This window comes from Anas platyrhynchos, chromosome 3 (genome assembly GCF_047663525.1).
Source record: "Anas platyrhynchos isolate ZD024472 breed Pekin duck chromosome 3, IASCAAS_PekinDuck_T2T, whole genome shotgun sequence".
Taxonomy (NCBI): Eukaryota; Metazoa; Chordata; class Aves; order Anseriformes; family Anatidae; genus Anas; species Anas platyrhynchos.
Genome location: NC_092589.1, coordinates 105,781,228 through 105,808,866, shown reverse-complemented (window position 1 = coordinate 105,808,866; position 27,639 = coordinate 105,781,228). Strand labels below are relative to the sequence as shown.

The window sequence follows — 27,639 nt, the reverse complement described above, 5'->3', positions numbered from 1 at the left end:
GTTCTCTCACAGCAGGCATTAACGAGGAGCCATCACAATGGGGACTGTGGTATAAGTGTGCGCACCAGCTAGGAGTGCCTGGATGCCCATACTCTACTTTCCTACTCTCTCTGCAGGATGTGCTCAGCTAAGATGCTTTGTTATAGGTCTGCTTCCTGAATCAGACTTTTAAGAAACAGGAAGAAGGGTGTAAGAAAAGGCCTTGAGGTAAAGTTTTCCAAAATATCCAAATCTTATATGCCAGAGGCAATACAGAAGTGAAGTAAAGCCAGGAAACTGGGCACCAGGGAGAGGAGCTGCTGGAGACCTGGTGGGGTGGTCCCTGAGGAGCTGCAGATTAATGAGTCTTTCTCTGATACGAGACTTTGGGTCATCCTGTAGTGCTTTGGACTGGCCATTTTTCTCATTTGGGCAGCCCTCTATCTTCTGGATGGAAGAGGAATGTTCTGGCATAGACAAGGTGGTAGTGCTTCCTTTTGGGAGAAGAACAGAAAAGGGATTAGGCAGCTGATGCTGTGGAGGGTGGCAGGATGAAAGTCTGTGCCTTTTATTTCTCACCAGAAGGGGATGTGCCTGGAACAGGCAGAACAGATAGCAAGGAATGAAAGGAGCAGGCAAAGGGAGAAATGATCGTAAATTCAAACTATGGGACTAAGCAGCCTCCAGATACTCTGAACTCATCTCAACTTGGAAATGCCACCAAATCCTTCTCATTTCTGTGCTGAGCCTGCAGAGCCAGACAAATCCACCCTGGGGAGCAGCTGAAACCAGAGCAATATCTTAAAATGGCTTTGTGAGACAAAACAGGGTCTGCAAAAAGGCTAATAACTCCTCAGTCATGGCAGTTTAAGTTTTCCCTGCAGGAATTAGAGACCCCAACTGGCCCAGGTGCTGTTTGGGGTTGGCAGATCTATCACACATGATTTGTACTTTCTCCTGAAAGGTCATTCTCTGTGGGCCAAGGTGAGGGGAGTTTTATGAGTCGACAAATGGTTGGGTTTGCATGCTGCTTGGGGGAAACCTACATCCCCATGCCCCTTCTCCAAGCAATGCAGGCAGCAGAGGGTGAGCATCCTCCACTGAGCTGACATCGTGGTCCTTGCTGTGTGACCAAGGCAAATGGAGCAGGCTCTGGGTGCAGCCTTGGCTGTGCAGGGGATGTGGAGCTGCACTGGATGTCCTTGGCATCCCATGTTGCTCCAAGGCTGCAACCCATTCCCCAGGCTGCACCTGCTGGGCTCTGGATCATTACTGAGAAATTGGAAGGATTCAGTGGCTTTTCCATACTGAGGTGAGTTCAGAGCATTCAGAGACTGTTCTGACTATAGTTTTAAACACTGTAGTTTGCTCTAATTCACTTGCCATTTTGGCTGAAGTTAATTATTTTCTTATGTCCCCCATATGGTGCCAGTGTCTAATGTAATCCAGAAAGTAATTAAATGCATCAGAAGTCCTTCAGTTCTCTTTCTGTGTTAGCTTATCCTTCAGGAAGCTGGCTGTTTAAAAACTCCCTTTTTGTGTCTTTTATTAGTAAACGTTAGAGTAAAAACCTGCATTGGCCCATCTCAGTCCTTCCCAGCTGGAAGCACTGTGGTTCTGCAAGAAGACAGCAGAGCTGGCAGGGAAAGAGGTTGGAACAGAAAATGAGCTGAAACGTAAAGACAGATAAAGGTAATCACCTATATACTCTGCAAAATTATTACTCGTTTGTAAAATACGTCACCCACAAATAAGTAACACTTTTGTCCACTGTAAGTGGAAAAAGACAAGGAGTAAACTTTTTTTTTTTTGGCTTTGTGATATTAAAAGTCAGTACACAGTCATTGCAATGCTGTGGTCGGTTCCTATCATTATTTCATTTACTTGAAGATAATTTTTACATATGATTCAGAGAAATCAAATATAAGCAGCTGGAGGCTGTTTATTATTATTTGCTGTTTGCAATGTGGTCCAGGGGTCCCGCTTGGAGCTTCAGGCTCCTGTGATGCTAATGGTCAGATGTGTATCCAAAAAGTGGCAAATTGGTTTCTGCCCTGAGAAGCTCAGAGTTTGTGAAATGAATAAATTAATAAAGGAGAGCCTGTCCTCTCATTTCATATTTACACATCACTGATTGACGGAGCCCCTTGTGCTGGGGAGAGGTTCACACAATTGGCTCGTGCTGTCGCCAGTTTGTAGTGCTGCACCCCAGCATTTATGCTGTGATCTGAATGAGGAAAATGCCATACAGCTGTGTGATAGTCAGCAGCGTGCAGCTGGATGGAGATCTACCCTCACTGGGAACCCACTGGAAGGTGAGCTCTGGGGTGCAACTCCGAAGGATAAACCCCCCCAGCTTATGTCCGTGCTGCTGTGTCATGATGGGATGCAGAGGGATGCATGCATGGGAAAAGGAAAAAATCAACAGATGTCTGCAAAACAGTGTAAGATAGAAGAGATCTTAAAACATAGGAGAGTCCACAAAGGTTGTCAGACTTTGAGGACCAATATTGTATGTGAATGCGTTTTTATTTTTGTTTTAAAAAGCCAAATTGATACTGTCTGTTTAAATCAGATCATCGTAAGTGGATTATTACTGTTTATCATCACTTGCTTCATTAGCAGCTGCAGACTTCTTCAAAATCCCCAGATGACTCCTGAGCAATATATAAACAGACATTGTTCTGTATAGCAAAAACCTTTAGTTCCTAAGACTTGAGGTGTTCACTACTGAGGTGAAGCTACCTGGATTGCTCTGCAGACTGCCACGGTGGCTCTGAGGCCTTTCAGGCAGCTGCTTTGGTTTAGTCTGACCTATTTCCATTCTTCACAAATTTCCATTTTAATTGGCTCAGCCCTGTGCCTGGGCTTGCAAAGGCCAGGGATGGTGTCACCTGTACTCGCCTTAACTATGCTTGAAGGAAAATTTCTCCAGTTTTAATGGAGAAAAAGTGTGAGGCGCTAACCCGCCTGTGGCTATTGGATTGATGGACTTCAAAAGCACATCTAAGGAGAACAGGAGAAGAGGGAGGAGAAGCACACAGTAAATAAGCATGCTAAATTGATTTCAGGAGGTGGCATTTTTCTCTTTGCAGTTTCTGGCTGTCAGGGAGCAGCTGCTCTGCAGGGAAGGGGAGCTGTGCACCCAGGGCAAGGCCAGGCCTGCAAGGTAGTGGCCAGCGAGCACACTTAAGTCCACACCAACAGGGCTGTTCCCTGGTAAAACCAGAATCTAAATGAGTGTCCTGGGGCCAGGGTTTAGCCAAGGGACAGCATAAATGACCCAGGAAGCCCTATCTCACTGCTGCCAAAGTGTGGTGGTAAACCCAGGCACTATGAGTTAGGTGCAAGCCAAATGGGAGGCTGATGGTGATAATCACATCACAAATTCCTATGACCCATTATCACTTCAGTCACGTAACTGACAATACACATTTTGGTCTTGTATTTGGTCTATTGACCAAATTTTTAATTGGCAAGCAGTATTGCTTTTCCCTGTTACTTACTGGAACTAAATAGCTAGCATAGGGAGATCTGGTTTATATACCGGTTGCAGGCTCTCTGCAGCTATAAACAGACTTCACAGCACAAAGGCCAATCTTTATGAAATGAAGAGATGTTACCTCTGTGGGAAAAACAGCACTTCCAGAAAATATATTTAAGTAAACTTGCTTCATCTGTACTTCTCCAAAAATAAATAAATAAATAAATACTGAATAAAGCCAGATGTCAGGAAAGTCAACAAAAGATTTTACCCCAAGTGATCTGATGGCATTTTGTATTGACTGAATGGTGCCCTGTGGGGTTCTCGTTCTAAATTACATAGATTCCCTCAAGTAGGACAGGTTTAGAAATCTGGATGGAGAAAAAATGTGGAGCTCTATAGATTACAGCACAGCATCCCCCCAGCACTCTGACCTTGACATTTACAGCATTGCTCTTATCTGAAAGAAACAGTGTCTTAGAGCAACTGCAAATAGGTCTAGTGAAATGCAGAAGATAGCACTTTCATGGTGCAGAACTAATGCTTTGATGTGCACATTTTAAACCTTTATTTTGGACAGACCTCTGCTTTCAGACTGAGAGCCCAGGTGTCTCTTGATTATAACAGTCCTATATTCTACCTGTATATCCTTCTAGACAGCTTTCACACACCATTTATGGCCTGTGCATACTTCTCAGGACCTCATCAATACTAAAGAGCCCAACTGTGTGAGCTGAAAATGTGAGATTTCTTACATTTTGTATGTTAGTGGTACTAACCACTTCTTCTCCTTTCCTTCAGGGTGCATTTTGGCTAAGACCTCCTCCTACCAGCCTGTTATAGAGGATAGGTCAGAGAAGCAGTGGCCTCTCCCCCAAAGGGATGTGTGCCACAGAAGGAGTATTTCAGGTGGTGAAACCTGCCCCTGGCAGTCTCCAAGGGCAAAGTGTTTAGAGAGGAGAGGAGAAAAGGGAGAAGGCCATCTCTCTTTCAAACAGCCAGAGAAACTCTCTCCTAAAGTCGTCTGCTAGATGTTTCTCTTTAGGGGGAGGGATCCAAAGCTTTTATTCTGGTTTGGTGATTGTAACAGTGTGCTCTTGTAGGAAGAATACAAATTTCACTTTAATATACTGTTGTTTTGAGTTCTTGAGTTCTTTCTGTATGTGAGTTCTTGCCTTCGGAAGCTGCACTGTAAAGAGCATGGGTGAAAACTGGCTATTACTAAAGGCACTTGAAAAGCAAACTAAGGGAAAGATGTGGTTCATGTGCACAGTACTGGGGGCTAAGCCACCAGGGGTCCTGCAAGTGGCCAGTGCACCAGCAGGGATGGATGCTCTTGTCCATTTGTTCCCAAACAGGTGGCTGGGAGCTCATCTGAGCATCTGATGGGCAAGCAATGGTGGTGGGCTCTGGGCTGGTGAAAGCTTTCAGAGAGGTGGGCTGCAGACACTGACACTTCCTGATAGGCCCCCAAAGTAAGCTTTCTCCTCTTTTACTAACTCCTGCAAGTTTCATGGACCTCAGCTCCACCTATTTTTCATGCCAAATTACCACATTCTCTCTAATTTTATGCCCTTAATGGGGCAAGAAGCTCAAACCTTTACCTCTGACACCATGTTCCACCTTTCTGAGGAGCCTGTGAGCTGCATAAGTTTATGTTGCTGCTATGCAGGGATATACAGCTCTCATCGTGTCAGAACTGCTTAGTACTTCTACAGTCTTTTTTCCTTTCTACTCCTTTCTGTCTGCTTTTCCTTTTTTGTTTCCTTTGTGAGTGAGCATGGTTTCCCTTCTGTGGTTTGCAACTGTACAAATGGAATGATTCATCAGTGAAGAGGTGCTAAAGCCATTAAACATCATTATTATATTTAATGGAACTATGAAGAATAAAACTATATGATCCTTATTATCTGGTCTTATATGCACAGAAAATGCAAGCATAATTGCAATGGTCTGTGGTTATTTCATAGAAAGGTTTCAGTGGAAATATTAATGGATTGAACAGTATAATCAAAAGGATGGAAATGTCATAACATTAAAAATGATTTTTTTTTTTTTTTTTTTTTTTTTACTTTAAGAGAAAGTCATCTCTCTGAGCAAGATTCTGGAAACACTTTAATTAAGCCTAACAAGTTTTAATACCTGCCCTTTATCTCATTCCTTTCAGACAACACAAGCATAATTGTAATTACTGGCAACTTCTAAGTCTAAAAGATCAAAAATGGGACATTACTTATGGCAAGGAACATGAAAGAAGATTGTTTGGAGGAATATGTATATCTATCTATCTATCTAATGCTTCTCACATGCTGTTCTAGGAATGTTGTTTTCATTTAGGTGAATTTCCTTCTGGGAATGGATGGAGTAACTCTTGTGGAATGTATTACACCAGAAATTTATGACTTTACCTTGTCTCTGCATTGTGCTCATTTCAAACAATCAGCTAGTGAGAGACTTTAAAATATTACAGCGAGCAATTAGATGATAAATATCTTTCAGTTTTCCTTTTTTCTTACTCTCTGCCTCTTCTGTGATTTTAAAGACAGGGACTTATTGTAATATTTTAAAATTAAATGTGTAAGCTTAAAAAAGTAATAATTATTAAATTCTACTTCTTGTTTTCTCCTTCCACAAGTGTCACTGTTTACCCACAAGTGTGGGTCACACTGCTTGCCTGGGAAAGTCTCCAGCTAGGCACACCACGACCCTTTGTGTCATATGTAGTTATCAAAGACCTGCAGAGGTAATTTGGGTTTCTTCATTCTTCAAGATGGAATACGCATAATCTTTCCCCTAGCAGAATGGTGTGTGACCTCATCCCAGCCCTGGCAATGTCCCAAGTAAACCTCCAGACAAATTACAGAAAATTATAATGCCTAATTTCAAATATGTGGGGTGTTACTATTGACAACACTGTGGTGATATATGTAGGAACTCTTAGATGCTTGATTTTCTAATAGAGCCTCATTTCCAGCTCCAGTGAGCACACTTCTGTCTGGTCTTTACAAGTCTCTGAAGTGTTAAAATAGTTGTGTCATCTATAGATTTTGGATTACATCTGCTAAACAACATGCAAGTCTACCTAGAGTTTCAATGCACTATATCTAATTTTCCAATTGCAGGATTTTCTCCCCGTGATGCAATTACTGCTGAAATGACATGGTGTCAATTTTTGAATGTATATGTTACAAACAAGTATTGTACCTGTACCATCGCTGTCAGCGATATATTCAAAGCTGTGCTTGGAATTAAGAGATGACTCAGAGCACGTTGATGATCTTACATTTGCTAACTGATGATTTGATCAGTTACAAAAATTTATTTGGCGTTTACCTTCCGTATCTGAGAGACTTTTGTGCTTCCTGGAAGAAACTGAAATTTTAAACGGTGCTTTTAAGTTGTAAAACAATACAAATCTGTTATGAAAACAACCGAGTAGATTCTGTAAAGTGCCAAGTGTTATCCACAACCTGCAGATGTGTTTGGTTTTATGGAGTGGGTCTGGGCAGACTCTGCCTCGTGTTCATGCACGGTCTGCAGCGTGCTATGAGAATCATCCATCACGGTGATAGAAGAGGAATTCCGGTAATGTAGGTAATAAACAAACCCCATGTTAAACTCAAAATAGCGGTCATCAGTGGGAGGCTAAGAAGCAAGGTCAGAGAAAAGAATAATGCCAGTATTGAGAGGGACATGGACAGAAATGGAAGTGGCATCTTTTTGTTCTGTCAGGCAGAATTTGGGGATAATAGCCTGATTTTGTGTGATAGTGAATGCCTACTGTTATTTTCTCTGTGAGACTTGATTATAAGCATGAATGAGAAGATTTATTTTAAGGGCTTTTGATTGACTGGGCTGGGGGTGGGAGGAGGTGCAACCTATTTTACAGAGTGAGATGCAAAACTGATACAGTTATTAATAAACATTGGCGGTTGCATAAGCCCAGAGCAGCAGCTGCTGGCATGAAGACCACTTTGTGCAAGGGGCTGTATGGATGTACAGGGACCTAAAGACTGTGCTTTGAAGAGCTGACCTCAGAAAGAAGGTGTACAATTGTTCTGTTCCTTTACCTTTAGCATGATTTTCCTTGTTTGAAATCTAGATGCCTTCACTATGATCAGCAGGTCTGCCCACTCCACTATTTACATGGTCCTGCATTTAAGGATTCATATAGCTGCAGGGTCTCCTAATATTTCATACTTTGGGTGAACATGCCAGTGCCATGCCCAGGAGCCTCGCCATCCTGCAGGATGTGCTTTTGTTGCTGATTGCCCCAAATAGTTGCAGGCCAGCCATTTGGGGTGCCTTGGCTTTGGCCGTTGCAGTTGATTTGTGCAAGCTGACAGAGAGACGCTCTTACGTCCTCTCGTGCAGGAGGGCCGGCACTCCCTAACAGACCCTCCACACCATATTTTACAGAACACAGTGCTCCACTCCCTTTGGATGGGATGTGGCACCCCGAGTGCCACTGCTCCTGCAGCCTGGCCAGGTGTAAGCTGTATCAGCTGCTGAGAAGGATTTTTAAGGCTGTGTTCCTGTGGGTCTGCTGGCAAACAGAAACTCTAAAATGAGCTGTTTGACCTTTTCACACACCCCTTTGTAGCATTACATCTGAAAAAAAAATAATCCTAGAAACACAAGTATATTAAGATAAACTCACCTCCTTAGCTCCAGTAACTCTATTCTTCCACTGCAGCGCAGCACTGTAAAGCCAGGATATATTCCTTATCCTCACAGCAACGCTCTGCTGTGCTGAAGTATCTTCCACTTCCCAGCACTCTCTCTTCTTCCCTTTCTTTTGTTTCTAATTGACCGTCTTTTGAAAGTCAAAAACATATTGATGCCATTTAAGTAAAAATAAATAAATAGACACCCTCTTCCCTCCCACCCACACACAGATCTGTAGCTGGTTCAGGCGAGATGATTTCCACCTACAAAGAGTGCTTTCTATTTTTCCTGACTTTGTGATAAAGCACTCTCTGAAGTTAAGCTCTAGATTTTATTTTTTTTTTAATTTTATTTTTGTACCTTAACATGCCTCGAGGAGATTAAACAGGAGAGTATCTGAAAGTGAAAAATCCAACATCAGTCACAGATAGAAGAACATGATTTCTCTCCAATTAATCCCCTTAATCCTTGACAGTTTTATTCCTGCAGGTACATTTTTCTCATTTCCATTTTGGTGCTGAAACAGAAGTTGATATTATCTGAGCAGGTGAAGCTTCAGGCCAGTATCTTTCATCTTCTCAGCTGGGCAGTGCGACCCTGCCTGGGGGCACCAGGGTCAGTGGAGCTGTGGCCACCACTGCTTCCCCCAGGGGGAAGGTTTGGAGAGGAGTTTTTCTTCACTTCTTTCCACAGGTATTTTGGTCTATGCCTTCTTACCAAGGGCTGCCAACAGTGCTCCTTGCATGCGTGATCACTATGATGGTCTGTGCAGTCTCAGCCTCCATGGGCTCCCTTTGCTGTTTTCCTAGTTCTTCCAGCTAAAGGCAGGTCAGATAGGCGAGGAGCTGTATAGTCCATCACCCAATTTCCCTCCTTTAAACTAAGCTTAGCCTCTAAAAAGCAAGGAAAGATTATATAAGCTGAGCTCACAATAGAAACTGTGGAACTTCCTTGAATTAAATGTTTATTTCTCTGACAATGGCCTGAAAGCAGATTTGGAGGAAAACAATATAGAACTAGGACAAGCCCACATTATATCTTCTCTAAGAATTCCTAGCCTTCACCCAGCATTGTCAGAAACTCTTTGAGCCTGCATCACCTTTATGTGTTTTGAACTCTTCAGTGGATTTCTCAGTGCACAGTATACATTGGTGACTGTAAGACTGAGGAGAAAATTATCTCCTAAAGGAATTGCTGCACAGCTAAGCTTGGGCATTGTGTCTGCCTCCATCTTTCTTCAACAGCTCCCTGAGTGGCCAGGGCAGGGATCGATGCTCTCAGCCATTTCCCAGGTGAGGGGAGAGATCTCAGTTTGAATCACAGGCATGATGCTTTTATTTCCATACAGTTAATGTAAGCCTTTCAGTGCTAAATCTGGATGGTAAATTGTTGCTACCTCTAATCTGTGATATTGCTTGGGTTGCCATTGCTGGAATTGGATTACTTTTTCTTTTAACAACACAATTGTGAACGATTAGCCAATCCCCACCTTTTAAAATCACAGCAGGGCAGCGTGCCAGGATGCAGGAATTAGGCACTCAGCCTCTAATGCCTCTCATTTCCTCTCTGGCATCAGCTGAGATTCAGTCTTTGCTGGCATTTTACCAGTGGTAGCAGGAAAGCATTAGAGTGCAGGTTTTAAGTGGTTTCTTCTAAAATCTGTGTGTTTACTTTTATTTGCTAAGAAGAAATACAGATTTGTTCATCCCAGGTCTATTTGTGAATTTGGTCAATTGTTTGTTGTTGTTTCTTGTTTGTTTGGTTGGTTTAAATACTTTTTAGCAATCGGATTCTCAATATCAGAGCATGATGCCTATTACACTGGTCCTACCCATTTATTTTCCCCTGTACTCACAAAATGACTACAGCCCCCTAAAATGTACCAGATGTAGGGTCATTTTTTTCCCCTTTGCCTCAGAGGGTTAGGCTAAATAAGCCAAACTGCTAAGATTAATCTATAAGAAAAGCTCTTCTTAGCCTAGCCATCTCAATTGCCATTCACCCATCTCTTTGAATCTGCATGGCTGGAATACTACATAATCCTCAAGGTAAGGTATAGTTTCACTGCAGGAAGCATTTTGCATTGTTTGACCCTGTTATAAATGAGGTCTCAACTCAATCAGAATTTTGTAATATTTATAAAACAAATATTTCTAAAAGGTATAAAAGGCAAGTAAACAGCGCTGGGTGTGCGGGGAGTGTATGCTCCACCAACATGCACACACGAACATCAAACATTCTAAACATATAGAACAAACATGGCTTTTACGTACTAAACCCGAGTATACCTAAACATGTGTACAATCAGAAAAGGTAACAAACAATCCTTTAAGTTCCATGACTTTACAGTCTCCATTTTCCACTCCTTTTCTTGATTACATACAAGTCTCCATTTTCCATTCCCTTTGAACAGTATGTCTTGCTTTACGTTGTCAAGCAACTCGGTCTTCAGGCCTTATGTATCCCGTTCTTCCTGGACCAAAGAAAAGCACATCCATCTCCTTGTGAAGGCCAAGAGGCCTGGGTCAAAAGGCACGTCCAGGTCACCATGGGGTGGGAACAGCAAAGACCTTCGATGGTGTAGCAGTCGGATCAGTAAAGGAGCCCGCAGCTCCCCCACTATCTGGCAAACCACACGTTTCTGACTGTGGTCCCACATGGCTCTTTAAGGCCTCAGAGATTGCTCGCCAGGTGCTGAGCAATCCCACCGCAACCTCGTCGTTTTTAGTTGCAGAGTCCCACACCTTGACCTCAGTTTGGTCCCATGTTTCAGGATCATAAACTATCCGATTGTTAATAAGGAGAATAAGCTGTAAGGTTACCAGGACAGTCTTTGTTTCTAAGGACGTATGATTCCCCATAATGCGCAACTGCTTACCAGCGAGAGGCAGCTGTGTGCATGGGTCCGCTTCTCTCAGCTTGAGCTTCTCTCCAGCTCCAGTGCGCCCATTTCCAGCGACTTTCTGTACAAGCTTCTCTGAGCGATTTGCTGAGTTTGGCCGAACCTCTCTTCATGAGGCAATCAAAGCGCCTGTTCCCATCCTGGTCTCCATTCTGCCAGCCTGTTCCTCTTCACTTCTTTTTCCTGCTTCTTTATTGATGTAACTTCATCATGTTGCCTTTTTTTTTTTTTCTTCTTCTTCTTGAGGGCAGGCTCCCCTCTTATACCCTTCTCTCCATAGCAGTTCTTTTCAAAACAACTTTTCATTGGTCAAACAACTTTGAATGTAACAACAGCAAACACCCAGAAACATCCATGCCTTAATGGCTGGAGAACAAGAGAACCACCTGGAGAACAAGAAACCCCAGGCTGCATGGAGTCTCCTGAATCACCCTTCTTTGTTCCCTCTAAACTCTTTTATATTCCTGATGGCCTCGTCGTTAAGAGTCTACTGGTATCTCAACCACGGGGCTTTCCAACCCCCATGACCACATTCCCAAATCTCCCCCTTCTTTATTAATATCAACCATTTTCTCCACACGAATTACCACTCCAAATATAACAACCCTAAACAAAAACTGTTATATTTTCTTTCACTTAGAAAAAGGTTTTGCTGTTCTCCTAATGGGGTAGACCGCTCCAAAACCTGCCTTGAGTGTTTTGCTTTGGCAAAGAGCTGAATTGATAAAACAATTATTATCCTATTAGGTCCTTTCAGATGTTGTTTGCTTGGTCAGCACATTTACAAGTATTTTAAAACCCTTGAAATGCTCCTGCTCTCTCCTAAACCAGCCTTACCAATGCGCTAAACTGCCAATTAGGCCAGAACCCATCTCCCATCAATCTAAATGGGAGAGGCAGTAAATACCCACACAGATCTATGCCTTGTCTTGATGCCAGGTTTATAAACTGCCTAGACTGTGTCTAAATGCACTCAGCCAGGCAAAGCCTAGGCTAGCAGATGCCAAGGGAAGTCTCAATCCCCAAACAGTTCTGCTGCAGTTTTTAAAAGACAGAGAAGGGGAGGACAAGCTCTGTCCTGTTGCACACTGGATTCAAAAGCACTTTGGCTTCGTGCATTAGCAGCTGTTGCAGCTGTCAAAAACACTGCTCCGAGAGCTATCCCCACTCCTGTAGATGTAATTGGGGGTGATGCAGCTGATCAGGAAACACCATGAGGGAGAGAGATCTTCAGATTTATTTTTGTGCATGTGTTTATTTGTTTGTTGGTTGGTTTTTAAACTCCAAAATACAGTAAGCTGTAGGTCACAGTATTTTTGTTATTACAGGTGCTTGCAGATCTACACACAGGAGTGCTTCCTCTTTCATGCTCTTCTCCTCACCTGTGAGTGCCAGCAATGTGAACGCAAACAATCGTTTTTATGGACACTGAAAAACAAGTAATTATGGAATAAAAGCCCTTCTGTTTCTGCTGGCAGTGGATGAAATGACAGGAACCTTAATTATGCTCAAATTCACGGTAATATAGAATTCAGGAAGTGAGAAAATCATCAGGGCTTAAAAAATGGGCTTTTTTATGATGTGAAATTGTTCTGGACGTGGGCCAAATCCACTCATCAGTGATGCTGATGTAAATTAATAGAAGCAGTGTTTACTTACAGCGAAACCTTAACTTGCATGTTAACTCGTGTAACTCAAAGTGTAACTTGAAGCACAGTTTGCACTTACCCCAATGGGAAGGTAATTTTCACCAGCTGTCTAATTGCATGTAAAGCAACTAAACAATTGTCCTCCATGTCTTTGCAATTTGAATTCAGCGCCGGATCTGAACTGTGGTCCTCACATACCTCTGAGAAAGGCTTCTTGATACCATAAAGAGATGTAGTCTCTGAAAATCTGAATCCCAGAGGTTGAAGTCCATAATCAAATGTCATGTCCTGAGCCTCTCTCAGTAGAAATGAGAGGGAACCCAGCAATCCAACGAGAAAAACAGCATGAAACTCAAATACAGCCAAATGGCCAATAATGCCACCAAAGTGAGTCAAAGAGATGCTGATCAGAGAGCTGTGTCAGAAGGCATATTTCAAACAGCTCTCCACTTTTGCCTGATTTAAATATGTCTAGTCACTTTCTAAATCATATTAATTTATAAAATATTAGACACATCATTTTGAAGTGTGAATCGAAGTGTAGAGAACAACATTTTCAGCAATGAATTCCTGAGCGTGGTCTGTGAAGTTTGCAATTGTACCTGTCACCATGTTTTTTACTGAGAGGCTTTTAAAAGTGCTGATAATTGACCTTGGAATTGAGAAGGAAAAAGGAAAAAAAAGAAAAATGAAATGTGGTGGAATGGTTGGAGCTGGGGTCAGTTTCTGGGTGACATGAGCAAGCCACTTCAATCTAGTGCAAGCATTGGAGGTTTTGTGGTTGTTAATATATATTATGTTAATATATATTATGTTAATATATCACATCAATCAGTAAGAGATGATATATTTTTATGAAGTATCATTATAAAACTTTTTGTTAAGTGAAATGGTCTCTGGGAAGGGTAACCTATATATGTGTTCATTACAGTATTACCTATCTAGAGCTGTACATGGCATTCCTAAACTTCCCAGCCCAATATCTCAGTGAAACACGTTGGAATAATTAAAAAGCCAGTTGTTTCAGTGATTGACTGGTGCTGAAAAAAAAAATAGATTTTCATTATATCTAATTCCATTTTTCAATATGGATAATATTAAACAGAACTACTCCTTATTTCCCAGGTCACAAACTGGGATTCTGATGCCAGCTGGAGACATTCAAATTATCTCTATATTAAAAAGACCAGACCTTTGAGATAAACCATGAAAATACTGTGTCATGATTTTAAAGTATGTTTTTCTACTCCATTTTGTTCCAGTCTTTTTTTTTTTTTTTTTACTCAGGGATTATAATTGGACTGAAAATGAAACTAATTGTAACTGTGTGCGCAAGATGCTGGGAGTGCCTAGCTGAGCGATCCAACCACTTATTTATAAATGAAAAACAAAAGGAACATAAGATATTTTTGACTTAAAAAGGTTAAGAGTCTTTAAATATTAAATGTTTTCTCTGTACAATCCTATTGTCTCCAAACATTTTCAGAAAAAGCCTTTTCAGATGCTCTGTATTCTATATGAAGAGGATAATACAAGCCTATAATAGCAATGTTGTTTATTCTGGCTGGGCAAAGCAATGTTTTAAAGTTTTCTAAAAATAGTGTTATCAAATGACCTTTGAAGAAGAGACAAAAATAAGGCACATGACATAAGCAAACAAAAAGGAAATTGAACATGAAGAAAGTAAAAAATGATTTGTTTGTCTAGCTCATCATGGTGTCTTTGCTGAAATGCTAAAAAGATCTGTCAGTAACACAATTATTTAAAAAAAAAAAAAAAAGAATTTGAGTAAAATAATGCCAAAGTACTGAATGGTATAGAACTGAGCCTATGCTTGGGTACCAGCTGAGATATGGGAACCTTGCTCTATGCTTTCCAAATGTCTTTTCTTTTTTTACATTATTTGTTATGTGGAATAACTCTCTTAGAACCTTGAATGAAGCAGTGTTTCAACCATACTCTGGCTTGTCTGTCAAAAGGTCATTCTCTAAATGTCAGCCAGCCCTTTTTTCTGTATTTACATTGAATTCAATGATTTCTCTGGTGTGTTTCCCAGCAGATCCCTCATTAGACAACCAGGTCAAAAAGAAAACAGTGAGCTGAAGAGAAGCTCAATAAATAGTAGATGGGGGTAGAGGATGATTTGGGAAAACTGCAGCTTTATGGACTCTAGCAGATTGAAATTATACATTTTAGGTACTTCATTACTGCAGTTTCTTCATACCTCAGGTCTATGTCAAACAGGGAAAGGCTTCTAGGTCCAATTAGTATATGTTTAATGGAACATTAACAGACTAAGAGACCCCAAAACCGCTAAAATCAGAGAACTTTTAGAACGTCTTTCCATATGTGTAAATGTCTACCTTAAGACAAGAGGAATTGGATCTCAGATGCATCCTGTTCTTCTGAGAACAGACACAAAAGGATGGTGGGTGACTCACTGAGGTGTAGGTGTTTACACTGGGGACCTCGGGGTGATTTGCATCACATCAGAAGTAACCTGTCTGGACACAGCAAGGTCCTGGCACCCTGGCTTCCCAAGTCCTGGTTCCTACCCTGCCTCAAGGACTGCCCTTCCTTTCCTAACAGACAAACAAACAAAATCCCTGGAGAAGGATGGGAGTTTGTTCCTTTGGGTTAACATAATGCCACAGTTTTGAAGCACAAATTCAACTCTGGGTATCCAGCTCACAGAGATCTGCCGTGCATCTCAGTGCTGAGTGCTCAGTGATGCTGAAGATACTGTGAAAACTGAGCTGCAAGACTGTATTACCCACAGCAGGCAAATGAGTAAGGATTGCTCTTCTTGGAAATTCCAGGGTCATATACATTACTGAGTCACTTTAACAAAGCATGTGTATGAATCAATATCCTGTCCATTTAGGCACATGAATTATGCTCAGATTTTGGCACCTAACAGGACATCTCTACAAAAGATATATATATATATATGTATATATGTATATATGTATGTATGTATATATAAAGTCAGATTTTATAACTAGTGGGGAGAAATAACTGTTTGAGAACCTCCAGAGAGAAATCCAATCTGCTGAAATGAAGGTATCTAAATTAGATGTCCAGTTCTGAACCTGTGTAAATTTCTAGTGTATCCCTTCATTTCAGTAATATACCAAGCAGATACTAAAGAAAAATGATACGGGGTCAATTAAATTTTCTCTTCATGGACACATAGTACAATTCTATACACTGTAGGGTGTGCTATCCAATCTTCAGATCCAGCTAGAGAAGAGTGCGGGTCTCCTGTAGATCCAAAATCCTATCTGCACAATCGCATGGACATCCCCTGTACCCTCTGGGATGTCATTGCATACATGTATGTGGGCAATTAAGTCATGCCCTAAGAATGATTCATCTTGATTAAACCTGGATTTCTGCACACGAGAGGTCTGCCTCAGCACTAGTTACACTCAACTGCCTTTTGGTTGCTGAGAGAACCCGGCACTTTGAGTGTGCAATTCATCAACCTATTTCAGAGGTCTAGATAAGAGTGCAATAAATTGCACTCTGCAGGTGTCCTTTTTGCCCACCGAATACAAAGGGAGTCAAAGTTTAACAGCCCAAGTGGAGATATAGATAATTTAGGTAAATTAATCCCATGCTAAGTTACTGACTCAAAAACAAATCAATAATGCAAACCAAAACAATGTCTTTCTCATCATTAATAGCCTGGGTCAATCAGTCTTGACATATTTCTCTTTAAGAAATTGTGTATTAAAAAAAAAAAAAACAAAATATGAGTGTGCTTTAAATAATCCCATCCCTTTCTGAAGTCATTTTGCCCTACTTAGTTACAAGAAAATAGTTACAAATATGTTCCTGTACTCCCACTTATTCCTTTTATATGCAATTGAAGTTTATTATTCTATTTTTTCCCCCTTTAATCTTTCAGCATATATTTTCTTTATAAGTATTAGAAATTCTAGGGCGGTGGGAGGCAATGAATTTAAATAGCTGATCGAGAAGTTTTACCTGGTTTCTTTTTGTTTGCCATTCCAAATATTTTCTTTGGTTGTTTGATTTTAATAATTTGTACTAAAGGATTTAAAATCTCTTTTGATTTTAATTTGTGAGAAGTGTCCTGTTTAATATTTATCTTTCCCCATCAAATAGATGTTTACAGAGCAGTTTTGTTCTGAGTCTGAAACAAGTCATCCCATGAGCTTTGAAGACACAGTGTACAGGACGGTAAAATGACATTTACACTGAAAAACAAAGATTATTTTCCAGGTAAGCTTAACGTCATAGCTGCATATTTTGTCAAAGAGAAGTCCTCACTTGACTCCTTCACGGCAGCACACAAATCTACAGGTACTTGTGCAGTCCATTACTGTCCAAATATACAAGCTGCAGTTAACAAATTCAGCTAATTAAAAATTGTTCAGACTCTTCATGACTTGTGTTGTCTCTGATTCTTTAACAAGTTTACTCATTCAGCTCAGAAAACTCTGTCTACACAGAAATTTTCCTGATGTATTAAGAAGTCTTGATATCTATCCATTCCAACCTCAAAATAGTTTGCTTTTTTTTCCCCTCTCAAAATCTTTAACAAGTAGAAATTCTCTTCTGGTAGATACCTCCAGTTTATTAAAAGCCAGTTGAACCCAGGTGTTGGATGCTTTGGTACATGCTGAAATTAAATTAATATCCTGACAATTATGCTTTTGTACATATTATCTGGGCTAATCTCAGCCAGAAGCTATTGCTGTTCAAGAAAGACTTTTTCGTGTCTGACTGTGTATCTGAGTGCATCTGCAAATTAAAACAAAGAAACAAACAAATGTGATTTAAAAGAATTTTATTTTGTAACTGGATTTGTTGTGCATGAAGTGAAATTTCAAAACATTGCTGTTTCCTTTTAAGTGGAAGTCCCAGGCTTTGTTCAACAGCTCAGTACCAATTACTATGCAGACTGCCTGATCCACAGAACTCACATTGACCATGCCTGTGCTGTGTGTAAACACGAGTCTTTAATGTGTCCAGAGTCAGCAATCTGGCAGTTTTCATGCATACTAAAGATTCGCTTAAGGAGATAATGTTACAGAATAATGAATTGTTCCCACAAGCCATCTGTTCTTCTCCTACGCTACAAAAAGATCTGAATCCAATTCCTTTGTTTTGATTAAAGATTTCTGTGCAAATTATTGTTTCTGAGCTTCAAGAAACAGAGAAGGCCTTAATGAAACCCTGGATTGGAAGAGAAATGTAATTCTTGGTATATTGTTAATAAATGGATGTTACTTATCTGTGGGCTGTTAACAGCTTTAGGAACCAAGCCTCTGTATTTTTGCTGTAAAACAGTGAAGCTATTGTTTATATCCATCCTGACAGAGAGTTCAAGAGAAAGAGAGTAAGAAAATCCCAGTGTACAGATCTGCCATTCATGTGAAGCTTTGGCACTGCTGCTTAGGAAAAAAAAAATAAAATAAATGCTTTTTTTGTATCTAGGAAAGGAGCAAGTTTTTAAAAAGTCACTTTGCATGCCATGCTTCACAAACTTAGTCAAAAAGCCTGTCTAACTTTCTCACCTGAGACATGCTCTGTGCACACCTCCAGGTGCACAAGATGTGGGACCATACCTTCCAGAAATCTGGAATTAATGTCCATTAATCTGGAATTATTTCTGATCAGATTCAAGTCATTGCTAGTAGAGGCTTCTCACCCTTTTTGTCCTTCCACAGCACCAAGGAGATCTCCAAAAGGTCACCTCAGCAAGTGCCCATTTTGGATGTAGTAACCCCATTTTTTTCTTCGGGTTGACCTTCAAAGTCTAAAGAAGAAAACCTATCCAAGAAAAATAATGGACCCCTCTGCTCTGGATAACATCTGAACACATTTGTGCTACTAACACTACAGGTCTCAGGGCATATAAAGTCTGTCTGTTGCCTAGGGCTCCTCAGCCCCAGAGACACCGCAGGTTCTCCCTCACACACTTGGTTGAAGCAAGAATAAAAATCTGTATTGTGCAAATCCTCCAAGATGCACAACTTTTAAAAACTGATGACATACGTTAAGCGGAGACAGGAAAATTATCTGTCTTTCTTGTAAAGTTAGTGACATTCTTTCCAGCTTCCAATATATACTGCTTATTATGTTTTTTTGCTGTCAATAGCCCACTTCTGTACTTTTTTTTTTCTCCATGCTCGATGATAAAGATGTTCATCCTTAGCTCTTTCTACATCATTTAATATACATGAAGAAAACATACCAGAATTTTGCCTTAACAAAGATGCCTTCTGAGTGCCAGTGAATGTAAATCAGGACAATCTCCACTGAAGCCAGCAGTGATATATCAGCAAAATCAGTGCCGTGAAGATACATTTAGAGGAGACAAACAATAGGGCCTGAACCAAACCAGACTGAATATTGCTGAGGGCTCAATACCAATATTTCATAAACATTTCCTTTCTGTGAAAGGCTGTAGTGCAGGATCAGGGGAAATAGGGTTGGAAGGAAACCTTTGGAAGACTTTGTGCTAATAAGGCAGGCAGGACATGGGTCTGTTCTCTGGCACTAGCAGTGTGTGGCACAAAACTCCTGGTGTCCATAAAAATAAACTTCCTCCTGTCCCAAATGTATATATATATATACGCGTATATAAATGTATATATAGTCAAATATCTTAACTATACTGCATACAGGGATATATATATATCCCATATTATCCAGAAGTGCTATCTGGGCGTGGGCTCTGGACACCATAATAAACCATTATGGAATGTGTGATAACAATTAAACATTGTGGATGGTCATATAAATGCACAGGTTCTTAGACCCTTGCTCTGACCCTATTTAGTTTATTAGCTTAGCTGTAACCTTGTAAAGGCTCAAGAAGTCCAAGGGTAGGATCAGCTCTACCACCTATGATATTCCTGCAAATCTATTTAATCTTTTCTTTTAAAAACATCATACTGGGAACTATACTTGCTCTAGGCAACCAATTCCAATGCTCCTTACATACTCCAAACAGATTTTTTTTCCTGTGGTCCCACCTAAGTCTCCCACTCCCTCAGTTTGTGTTCATTATTACTCATCCTGTCCACTGAACATGCAGACACAAATATAGAGAGTTTGCAGCACATATATGTCATAGTCCATCACTAGCTTACTTTGAAGTGTAGAAATATGATGAAGTAAATCAAATACCACCATAAATTCATGTACCTTTACATGCCAATGGAAAGGAGTAAGTACTATGCCATTTAATGAAGTCTATTACCAAATATTATAATTTAAACATTTCATCTTAAGATAAATAAACTGTGAATGAAAACTCTCCATGGTTCCACTTAGAAAAAAAAAAAAAAGATCCAGTGCTACAGTGCAGGAATGGTCTTTACTTCTGGAAGTTCAAATGAAACTATGAATATTTCTTTTTGCATCTTTGTTCATTTATAAAGTGCCTGTTGCTATAGCAGTTAAATGCTAGTAACAAACACGGATAAACAGAATTCTTGTTATCAGAAATGTGTTCTAATCATTAATGCCTGATTTTATTCCCATTTCCCAACTAAATACATACCATGATCTGACATATGTTAAAGCATTGGCCATTGGGATTGCAAAGGCTATATATAGAGACACTTTCATTTTATCCCTGTCATGCCTCTGCAATAATAGATATAATTCTGTGGAAGTTTCCACTGCCATTTAGCAATTTAATAGAATAAATATCTGTAAGAATGTTTTGGAAATTTGTTATCTGGATGTATAAAGCACTCCGCTCCTGGGATGAAGGACTACATACACTACCAGTAAAGAATGACTGCAGTAGTCCTGCCCTAATTTGGAAGCGGCATGTGGAGGAATACAAAAGCATACACCAGTGATCTACAAGGTCTTCAGTCCAGCATGAGCTCAGGCAAACAAAATGCCTGAGAAGTGTGTCCCTTCCGGAAAGCCCTGGTGATGCTGGTCCTCTGAAACTGCACCAACAGGGCTGTGTGTAGGAGCTGTTGGAGGCAGTGTCCTTTGCCCTTCATCCTTTGGTGTATTGAGCATATCCCCAGGGCGTGCTCTTTCTGCCAGACCTGCACTTGCCCTGCTGCGGTGATGGGAGCACAACCCTGCATAGAAATGCCTTCCAAGATGAGTTGCTTGCCAGCACAGACTGTTCTGGAAAGGAAAGCAAACATCACTTGGCAGTAAGAAATGATAACAAGCATGTCATTAAGGGAGTCAGGCTGCTCTACACCTGACTGACTGCTCTGTTTCACCACGTCTTTTGTCACTGGGGACACGTTTGTCCAAAGCAAAGGCTTTGCAGATCTCATATGGCAGCTTGTTCAGGAAAACTTCTGACAAAATCAACATGGAAAAAAATATATCCCCCATCTGTTCAGATGCCACGGATACACAGATGAAATCAAGCACAGGAAGGGTGATGGAAGCAAGGACAGGAGTGCAGGAGTGAGGCAAGACAGCATAGCCCAGGAGAAACCGGGGATAGGACCAAGTGTCTGGCAATATTTCCTCTGCAAGACGGGTGTTAAAAAGATTTCTGGCTTTGCTGGCTGTGATGGGAATGTAATGCTCAGGGATTACTTACACAGCTGTGGGCAGCACAGTGACAGTGACAGTCCCTCACTTCTCTCCTTCATGGGTTCTTTCCTCTGATGGGTGTCAGCTTGTGCAAGGCTGTAGTTCCGTGGTGGAAACACCTAGATTTTCTCATTAGTGGGATCACAAGGCAACCGACAGGTCTCATACTGAGCCTGATCACTGTAAGGGATACAACAGCTCAGGCTGGGGGAGCTCCTGGTGAGGCAAGGAGCTGGCCCTGAAACCACTCCCCTGGCTGCTACTTTCACTAATTTGCTTGAGCCCCCTCAAACAGGGCAGTAACCAAGAGTTGGTTTTACCCTATTATGTGTTATTTTGCATTATGATGTTCTACCCAGGCAGACTGTATCACAGGGGTGTGGATCAGGTTGCCTAGAGAAGTTTGGAATTGTTTAAGGCCAGGTTGGATGGGGCTTTGAGCAACCTGCTCTGGTGGGAGGTGTCCAGGTGATCTTTGGGGTCCCTACCAACACAAACCATTTCGTGACTCTCAGCTTCTCCTGGAGGTGCCTCAAGGAGCCAATAGAGCGTGTAATGTGGTATGTTGGATCTGGGAATGATGTGTGTATTCTTGCAAATTGTGGTGGGATGACCCTGGCCAGCAGCTAACCCCCCACCCAGCCACTCGTTTACTTCTCCCAGCAGGATGGAGAGAGAACTGGAATTTAACACTGGCATGTTATCCATGCTGTTTTAGTTACAAATCCAAAGCACAACACTATACAAATTGCTGTGAGGAAAATTAACTGCATCCCAGCCAGACCCAGTACATATTCTCACATATGTTTCTAGCATAGGTCCCTTTACTTAGGCTCCCTCACTGTTTCTTAGGGCTTTTATTTTGTTTTATTTTAGGACACATTGGTGAAGTTAATAGTGTTGTTAATTATGTCATTCAGCATGTAGTAGAGAACAGCTAATGTTTTTTCATCAAAAATAGAGCTTTTTTCTTACAAAGTGCTAAACAGCAAGGGTCTGTCATTCTTCGTAATATCCCAGCAGATGGGATATTGCAACTCCCACTGAATGGTGTTTTTCTCTTAGTAGCTGGAACTACATCCAAAGGAAGCATGCAGGTAGGGAGCATTTTGGTTAGGAAGGGCGTCGTCTGCAGTAGCACAACCTATCAGCTGGGGGAACTGGAATAAGACACATATTGTGACAGTTAGAGACTCATCACTTAATTTGACCAGATGCCATTGTTTATTTCAAATGGAAGTGCAAATTAATTTGATTTGACTGTAATTACTCTGACAGAATTTTGACAAAGGAATGTTTGCTGATTCATGAAACAATGATGATATTCTTCAGTCTGAACAATTCCTAGATCTACATCAGTAACACATAACCAGTTTTAAATAACTAAATGCAGAACTCAGAAACAGGCAGTGATGGATAGAGCTGATAGGTTTTTAATTCTTACTTGTACAAAAGGCAGAATTTTTATTTTATCTTATTTTATTATTTTTTTTGCCACCCCTGTAGTATGCTTCTTTAGTAAGCTTCTTTTAGTAAGACTTTGGTATATGCAGTTGCGATTCAAAATGTGCAATGACTGCTGAAGGTACACAACCAGTGAAAGGAACAAAAATATTTGAAGACTGCAAAACATAGGAGACAAATTATTTACCAGTTTTGCAGGTTGTAGCAGATTTTCCATTATGGAAAAATATAGCCAAGCTTTTTGCTGGACTCAGGAAGATGTTGTAAATGGCATTTGCCAGTACAACCTGCTCCAAAGCGCCTTTCATTGTGGTAAGTTCAGTTCACCTGCTTGAGGATGTATCTGTACATGCAGTAGGACCCCAGTACAGACCTGATCCCAAGTGCCCACAGAGTCCCTGGCAGTGCTTGGGCTCACCACAGGGTTCAGTTTGGATGGCCACACTGAGGAGAAGACATTTATCAGCTGCTCTCTGCTGGGCTGATAAGGAGCTTATATACATGAACAGAGGAGTAAGTACTTTTAATCTCTCCTTAACTGGAAAAAAGTTCTCTACATAAAGCAACTAGGTGTGTGTACACCTGTTGCATGGACTGAGAAAGTGCCTACATACTCTGAAATGATTCCATTCTGAGCAAAGGGTGCTGACGTGAGGAGTACCCGCTGCTCCCTGCAGAGCTCTGGCACTGCAGGTCAGTGAGCGGCAGGGATGTGCAGACTGGGGACCCACCTCCCCAGTGGATGTGTTATGCCTCAAACTGAGTCACTGATGCCAGCCTGAGAGCCATGACTAACGGCATGGGGCATCCAGCTGACCTGGGATGAATGAGCAGCTCCCAGACTACTTCAGGGCACGAATATGACCCAGGATAACAGACCCAGAGACATAAGTGTGGCTCACTTTACCTGGAAAAGTTTAAATGCCTCCTCCCCCCCCCCTCCCCCCCCAAGCCTCCTTGCAGGGGATTTAGCAATCTGCAGATTCAGCCAAGACAAGGAAAGGCAGCATTGCATTTATCTTCTTTTGAGGTATTGACTACAGGAAAGTCACCTCAGGAAAGAAAATTTCCCCTTTTTTCATCCCTGCGACTACAGCAACCAGAGACAAAGCTAACAGGGTTTTGCTCATTTACAGACAGTAGCAAACAACAGGTTTCACAGCACAACTCATTGATAAGTTGTCAGGAAAACACTGAGGGACTGCCTTCCTCTTACATTTCCACACAAATATTGATGACAAGGCTGCTGAAGCAAGAAAACAAACAAACAAAACCTTAATCTTGTCCTCAGGGCTTTCCCAGTCAATTTGTGGTCCAGCTGGTGTACGTAGGTCACCTCAGACATGGTTGTCTGTGCTGAGGACATTGTGACCATGTCACACAGCTCCCAGGCAGCTGGACAGCCCTGTAACACTGTGTCCTCCTGGATCCAGCTGTGGCTGATGGTTATTGCATTTCTCACTGGTCGGGGTACTTTTTTCTATTGTATGTCCCTTTCCCTTCCAGGTAGATGAGAGGGATCCCTTGAGAGTGAGATGGGCGCTTATTTTGTGGCCTGGCCACATCCTAGCTGCAAGGCAGCAAAGCCACAACCAGGCACAAAGTGTGCAGTGCTTTGGCACCTCTCAGTAGTGCAGAACACATTTCCTCACCTGTGCAGCTACCTGCAGACCATCTGACCTTTCTGCCCGTATCTTGAGTAGCTCCTCAGAGAAGTCCGAGGCAAACACCCATTTTCAGCCCTTACTATTACAGAGTTTTATGGTTTGAGGCTAAGGATATGCAGAAGGCTGCTTGCAGGCTCCTGCAGCCATGCAGATGGCTGTTGCCAGCTTTCCTCCTCTGTTGCACCACTTTTATAAGGAGAAAGCTCATCTGAGCAGAATTCACCAAAAAATCATCCTGAGACTGTTGAAGCTCCCCAAATGGCTGGGGCCTCACAGACATTGTTGCTGTCAACTGTAATGGAAAAGTTCAATTTTTCAGCATTCTTTTCTGCCTCAGATACACCATAAAATTGCTTATTAATAAGCAAACCTTTACCAGCAAGCTAGTGCTTTGTACCACTCTGGTGTTGCTAGAGCTGGGATCTGTGCTGCCTGGCTGGGGAGGAGACATTGGATGCTTGCGGACAAGGTCTTCAGAGGGGTCAGGAGCAGCTCAGGCGTGTGATGATGCATTACATTTCTCCACTGTTGTCAAAGTCAGTAAGAATCTGCTGCTTGCTGGGTGAAAGCTTCAGACAAGAACCCTAAGTAGCTCTACCTTAAAAAATACTGTCTAAAAAAGTTCATAGTTAATTCCTTTCTGTCTGGATGTTGCGTCCTTGAATCTTCCTCACTTACTTTATTCTTTGACAAGGTATGTGAGAAAAGAATGTACCTCAGGGTGAATGCACAGCTGAGATGGGCCTCCAGCCTCTCTGAAGCCCTAACTGCCAAGGAGGTGAAGTGAGATTTGTATTTACAGTGATCAGGAGGCTTATATAACCCCTTTAGGGTTACCCCCTGGGACCTAGACAGTCCCAGATCCTGCCTGTTGCCCCCCCCAAGTGGCTTCTGTATATAACCACGGCATGGATGTATGCTCAAGGGAGAGTGGTCGCTAACACGCTAAGATGAGAGGGAGTGGGCTCTGCCTGAGGACCTGGCTCTGAATTACCAGAATCCATGCTGGGAGAGGCTCGGAGCTGGTGTCCCTCCTCCAGCCTATGCAGTGCTAGGAGACCTTCCCTATAAAAGAAGAGAGCTGATTCCTGAGCACTCCTCATCCCCAGTTTTGCTCCTCACTGAAAAGCCAATGCTGTCCCCATCTGCTCCACCTTTGGTGTTTGAGTGAAAGCAGTTGGAAGGTATGGTGACTCATCTGCAGATACAAAACACCCCACAGCCTAAGCCTTGTGTTGTTGACTACTTGGGAGTGTTGGATTGAAACACAAAGTTTGTAAGTCCCAAAAGGACTGATGTGTGTGCTGAACTGATGAGATCTGCCCAGGTGATGCTGTGAGGGCTCCAGGACTCTCCCAGACCCCATCATCTCATTGCCACACTGTCCAGGTGCTAGGTGCTGGGGAATGGGAGAGTACTGGGAGACGTTGGCAACAATATTGCACTTCTTTGGTTGCTGCAAGAATCGCAGAATCACAGAATCACAGAATTTCTAGGTTGGAAGAGACCTCAAGTTCATCGAATCCAACCTCTGACCTAACGCTAACAGTCCCCACTAAACCATATCCCTAAGCTCTACATCTAAATGTCTTTTAAAGACTTCCAGGGATGGTGACTCCGCCACTTCCCTGGGCAGCCTGTTCCAGTGTCTAACAACTCTTTCGGTAAAGAAGTTCTTCCTAATATCCAACCTTAAACTCCCCTGGCGCAACTTAAGCCCATTCCCCCTCATCCTGTCACCAGGCATGTGGGAGAACAGGCCAACCCCCACCTCACTACAGCCTCCTTTAAGGTATCTAGAGAGTGATAAGGTCACCCCTGAGCCTCCTTCAAGCCCAGCTCCTTCAGCCGCTCCTCGTAGGACTTGTTCTCCAGGCCCCTCACCAGCTTCGTCACCCTTCTCTGGACCCGCTCAAGCACCTCGATGTCCTTCTTGTAGCGAGGGGCCCAAAACTGAACACAGTACTCGAGGTACGGCCTCACCAGAGCCGAGTACAGGGGGACGATCACCTCCCTAGCCCTGCTGGTCACACTGGTTCTGATACAAGCCAGGATGCCGTTGGCCTTCTTGGCCACCTGAGCACACTGCTGGCTCATATTCAGCCGACTATCAACCATCACTCCCAGGTCCTTCTCTGCCTGGCAGCTCTCCAACCACTCATCTCCCAGCCTGTAGCTCTGCTTGGGGTTATTGTGCCCCAGGTGCAGGACCCGGCACTTGGCCTTGTTGAACTTCATGCAGTTGACCTCAGCCCATCAGTGCAGCCTATCCAGATCCTCCTGCAGAGCCTTCCTACCCTCGAGCAGATCGACACACACACCTAGCTTGGTGTCATCTGCAAACTTACTGAGGGTGCACTCAATGCCCTCATCCAGATCATTGATGAAGATATTAAAGAGGATCGGCCCCAGCAACGAGCCTTGGGGGACGCCACTAGTGACTGGCCTCCAACTGGACTTGACTCCATTTACCACAACTCTTTGGGCCCGGCTAGCCAGCCAGTTTCTAACCCAATGAAGCATGAGCCAGTCCAAGCCAAGAGCAGCCAGTTTCTTGAGGAGAATGCTGTGGGAGACGGTGTCAAAAGCCTTGCTGGAGTCAAGGTAGACCACATCCACAGCCTTTCCCTCGTCCACCCAGCGCGTCACTTTGTCATAGAAGGAGATCAGGTTTGTCAAGCAGGATCTGCCTTCCATAAACCCATGCTGACTGGGCCTGATCGCCTGCTTGCCCTGCAAGTGCCGCGTGATGACTCTCAAGAGGATCTGCTCCATGAGCTTCCCTGGTACTGAGGTCAAACTGAGAGGCCTGTAGTTCCCCGGGTCAGCCCTCCGGCCCTTCTTGTAGATGGGCGTCACATTTGCTAGCCGCCAGTCAACTGGGACCTCCCCCAATAGCCAGGACTGCTGATAAATGATGGATAGTGGCTTGGCCAGCTCCTCTGCCAGTTCTCTCGCTGTTCCTGAGTTGATGGCTACAAGTCGTATGGACATAAAGAATACTGAGAGCACAACTGTATCTTTGCATGACTGAAAATATAATCACTAACCCTTTCCTATCTTATGCCACCTACCAGACCTTTGTCCTGGCTTGATGTGTGTCCTGTAGATAAGTGTCATCCTTGAAGAGCTAAGCTGAAGGGATACAGATGAGTTAATACAACAAGTTAATTCAATAAGTAGGGTCTCCTCCTTGGAGGCCTTCAGAAGCCATCTGGCCATGGTGCTGGGCACCCTGCTCTGGGTGGCCCTGCTGGAGCAGGG

The 27,639-nt window shown here is 42.4% G+C and overlaps 1 long non-coding RNA gene across 1 annotated transcript; it reads left to right on the top strand.

Moving 5' to 3' along the window:
- Positions 1 to 67: 67 nt before the first annotated feature.
- On the top strand, positions 68 to 15,487 carry LOC106015305 (uncharacterized). The gene is made up of 3 exons (XR_001187240.5): positions 68 to 207; positions 1,532 to 1,671; positions 12,362 to 15,487. It is a non-coding gene; the product is annotated as an uncharacterized lncRNA (long non-coding RNA).
- Positions 15,488 to 27,639: the final 12,152 nt, after the last annotated feature.